The sequence below is a fragment of the Coenobita brevimanus genome, unplaced genomic scaffold (assembly GCF_032717465.1).
Source record: "Coenobita brevimanus isolate Jiangsu-jjx unplaced genomic scaffold, ASM3271746v2 jjx.HiC_scaffold_192, whole genome shotgun sequence".
NCBI classification, from domain to species: domain Eukaryota; kingdom Metazoa; phylum Arthropoda; class Malacostraca; order Decapoda; family Coenobitidae; genus Coenobita; species Coenobita brevimanus.
In genome coordinates, this window is record NW_027642798.1 from 31,280 (window position 1) to 35,817 (window position 4,538).

The 4,538-nt window shown below is 46.4% G+C and overlaps 1 pseudogene; it reads right to left on the bottom strand.

Annotated features, from left to right (window-relative positions):
• Positions 1-460: 460 nt before the first annotated feature.
• LOC145389690 (Y-box factor homolog pseudogene) lies at positions 461-763 on the bottom strand (annotated as a pseudogene).
• Positions 764-4,538: the final 3,775 nt, after the last annotated feature.

Below are 4,538 nucleotides of genomic sequence, written 5' to 3' on the forward strand. Positions count from 1 at the left end.
CGATACATCCTCGGCCATGGAGGTGGTGTTTGACAAATCCTGCCCCTCCTCAGTCATTGATGGTGGATGATGGACATCTGCTGTTGTTTGGGCCACAGTCTGTTCTGGTGCCAGGTCAGTATTAGGAGTAGTGGTCCTCCTGTTGAGGGAGGCATCCAGCCGGAGAATCTTCCTCTGCATCTGGCAGGTCGTGGCAGGCAAGCCTGATGCTCCCGTTGGCGAGGGAGCGAGTGTAGATTGCGGGCAAAGCACTCGGGGATGATAAGGAAAGGCAGCCTGTTCTCCTCAAAGTACTTAGGGAGAAGAATACGCAAAGCCCCCTTATCACCCCCACAAAAAGTCTTTGCCGTCACGATACACATCTCCACGAAGAGGTTTAGCTGTCCAGGACTCCCAGGATCCCTGGCCTGACGTCCACTGGCTGTGAGATGTCGTCATGCATGGGGAGAACCTTGCGTGGTCAAACCCCCGGCCCAGCAACATCCCGGGCCTCAGAACCCTTAGGGGTGCCAAACAGACTAAACTCAACTGGTTCTCCATCACCTAGGGAGCGTTGGAGGTGCCGTGGGTTTGGCTTAACAGTCGCCTGGCGGTGCACAAAAACATCAATGCCAATATCCTGGCATTTGATGAATCTGTACCCCGCCAGTACATTAAACCAAACCATGGTCCCCCGGATCTTCTGGGCTACAGGGAACTGTGGCTGGTTGGTTTCCCCCCTCAATGGATCGCAGCCAGTGTCAGCGGCATGTGCACCTTCCATGGCTGTCAGATCTGGTCTCTCTAGCTGGATATGGCTTTTTCCATATCACTTTATGAAAGTATGTTGTATAGCTGAAGGTTAAGGAATACACACTGATATATCGAGTTAATATTTATTACACATTTGTTGCCAGTGCGTATTTTAATTAATTGTATAATGAGGTGAAAGAGAGAGAGATTGTCCAGGTGCTTGAGGGTGCGAAAGTGGATGTATGTGGAATAACTGGAACAAAATGGAGAGGAGAAAGTGTGAGAGAATGGGAGTATGGGTGGGGTATATGTGCAGGAGTAGGTGAGAATGAGAGGGCAAAGGAAGAAGTATATATAGTTGTGAGTAAAAGATGGAAGAAGAGCATAAGAGAGTATGGATCAGTTGGGTCATGGATTGTGTGGGTAAAGTTGAAAGTTGGAATACAAATGTGGGCGATTGTGTGTGTGTATGCGCCAATGCAAGATCGTGCTAGAAGAGTGAGAGAAGAGTTCTGGACAAATGTAGAAGTGTGCATGGAAAAGTTTGGAAGGAATGAGAGAGTGTTTTTGATCGGTGATATGAATGGTAAAATTGGGAATGTGAAGGTGGATGGAATAGTTGGTGAGTGGGGTGTGCTTGCTGAGATAGATGAGAATGGGAGTGCGTTAGTGGACATTTGTGGTGGGAGGGGGTTGGTGATAGCCAATACTCTCTTCAGGCATAAAATGATCCACAGGTATACATGGCGAGTGATGAGAAGGGTGGGTGGTGAACTGAATGAAAGGAAGGCAATGATTGCTTATGTGTGTGTGGATGAAAGGATGCGAAGATGTGCAATGGATGCAAGAGCTTATAGAGATTGGGGGAGTGGACTTTCTGACCACTACTTGGTGGTGGCCAAAATTAGGATTCAAGTAAGATGGAGGAATAGAAGAATGGAAAGACGAGAGGAAGGAGTAGTTGCAAGGAGAGTGGAAAGGTTACAAGAGGATGAGAAAAAGGCAGAGTATAAGAGAGAAGTCGAGGAATGATTGGGCAAATATGAATTGGAGCAGATGGGAGATGTGGAAGGTGTGTGTAGGATATTTACAGAAGAAATATGTGCAGCATGTGATGAGGTGTGTGGAAGGAAGAGAAACCGGAGGGGGGTGCAAGGAACAGCGTGGTGGACTGAAGAGGTGAGACAGGGTGTGGCACAAAAGAAGAAAGCATACAATAAATGCATGAGAAATAGGGGCGTGGAAGAAGTTGAGAGGCGGAAGAGAGAGTTATATGGAGAAAGAGAGAGGTGAAAAGATTAGTAAGAGAGTGTAAGAAGAGAGTGGATGAGGAATTTGGAAGGAATTTGAGTGTAAAGTGAAGGGACTGTAAGAAAATGTTCTGGAAAGAGGTGAAAAGAGTAAGACAGGGTGGAAGTGAAGTTAGCAGGGGAATGAAAGGTAAAAATGGTAGATTACTAGTGGAGAAGGGAGAAAAAGTGAGCAGATGGAGAGAACACTTTAAGGAATTGTTGAACATAAAGGATGAAAGTAATGCAAGTATAAGTGGCTGGGGAATGGCTGGGAGAAGGAGGGAGGTGAGAAGACAGGAAGAAATCAGTAGGATAGAAGTTGTGGAACCAATGAAGAAAGGTAAATCGGGGAAAGCCCCAGGAATTGAAGGAGTGTGTGGTGAAATGCTGAAGTATGGGGGAGAGATAGTAGTAGAATGGATGTGGAAGATGTGCAGATTGGCCTGGGTGGAAGGTAGAGTCCCGGAGGATTGGAAGTCAGGTATAATTATTCCCTTGTACAAAGGAAAAGGGGAAAAAGAAGTGTATGGTAATCATAGGGGCATTTGTCTTTTTAGTATAATAGGAAAAGTGTATGGTAGGATACTTATTGACAGAGTTAGAGAAAGAACAGAGAAATTAGTTGGAGAAGAACAGGGAGGCTTTAGGAAGGGAAGAGGTTGTGTAGATCAGATATTCATTCTTAGATCTTTAGTGGAAAAGTTTCTAGAGAAGGGAAAGAAGTTGTATGTGGCTTTCATGGATTTGGAGAAAGCATATGACAGGGTGGATAGACAAGGATTGTGGAAAGTGTTAAGAATATATGGAGTAGATGGGAAGCTGTTGAATGCTGTGAAGAGTATGTACGATGGTGCGAAGGCTGCAGTGTGTGTGGATGGTGAACTAAGTGAATTTTTCTCTTTGAAAGTTAGATTGAAACAAGGATGTGTCATGTCTCCATGGTTGTTCAATCTGTACATGGATGGGGTAATAAAAGAGGTACAAGGTAGGGTAGTGGATGTTGGAGTGGCCCTGGTGAGAGAGGATAGTGTTTGCAAACTCCTTGTACTGTTGTTTGCAGATGATACTGTGTTTTTGAGTGAAGACGAAGGGGAACTGCAAGGCTTGGTGGATGAGTTTGGGAGTGTGTAAGAAACTGAATCTAAAAGTGAATGTAGGGAAGAGTAAAGTGATGGTCTTTGAGAGAAGTGAAGTCAGTGAATGTACAGCGAGGTTGGATGGTGAGGAATTGGAAAATGTGAGTACATTTAAGTACTTGGGTAGTGTGATGAGTAAGGATGGAGGTTTGGAGGGTGAAGTGCTTGAAAGGGTACAGCAGGGAAGAAAGGTTGCTGGTTCTTTGAAAGCAGTGATAAGAAACAGGGAAATGAGCATGGAAGTGAAAGAGTTACTACATGACAGTATTGTGATATGGAAGTGAAGCTTGGACGTTGTTGGAAGGACACAAGTCAAGGGTGAGAGCGGTGGAAATGAGTTATTTAAGAGGAGCCTGTGGAGTCACATGGAGAGACAGGCTGACGAATGAGGATATAAAGGAGCGTTGTGGTGTGGATGTGGATGTGATAGGAAGCGTTATGAGGAACACACTGGGGTGGTTTGGCCATGTGGAGAGGATGGAGGGTGAAAGACTGACGAAGAGAGTGTATGTGAGTGAGATGGAGGGGGGAAGAGGGAGGGGGAGGCCGAGGATGAGATGCAGGGATGGGGTGGAGAGGTATATGGGAGAGGGTGTGAGTTGGGAACAGGGCAGTGAAATGGCAGGGGACAGGGCGACTTGGAGGCGATTTGTTTGTGGCCACCCCAAACGGGATTGAGGCGTCTGGCAATAGATAGATAGATAGATTTCTGTTGTGGTGTCACGTGGGGGGAGAAGTGACTTTGTGTGTGCACTGGTATCTGCAAAGTTGATGGATTTGTGTACCAGGGTGATGAGTCCACCGCCACTGCTGTCGGCCCGGTCTTGTCGTGTTATGGTACTGGTGCAGATACTTGTGATAGCGTAGGTGGTTGGTGGTTGTGGTGGTGGTAACATTGCTGGTCACTGGTAGTGGTGGTGGAAGATGTGGTAGTGTTGATGACTGTTGGTAGTGGTTATGATTGTCTTAGCGACTTGTAGTGGCTGTTGTCGTAGAGTTTGTGGTTAATGATGGTGGTTGCTGTGGTGGAGTTCATGGCTGGTGGTGGTGATGGTTGTGGTAGAGCTGGCAATAAGTGATGGCTGTGATGAAGGAATAAATTATGGATGAGCCGATCGTCAGTGGAGTGGTTACAGAAGTGGTGGTGGTGGCGAATGTGGTAGAGATGGTGTCAGTGATGGTGGTGTTTGTGGTACTTGTGGTGGAACTGATAGCAGGTGGTGATGACAGTAGGTGTGATGAAGGCGGTGGTTGATGATTGTGGTGATTGTTGTAGAGTCGGTGGTTGGTGGTGATGGTGGTAGTTGTAGAGTTGGTAGTTTGTGGTAGAGGTGGTGGTTAAACAGGGCCAATGAAGATGTAGTCTCAGGTAGATATA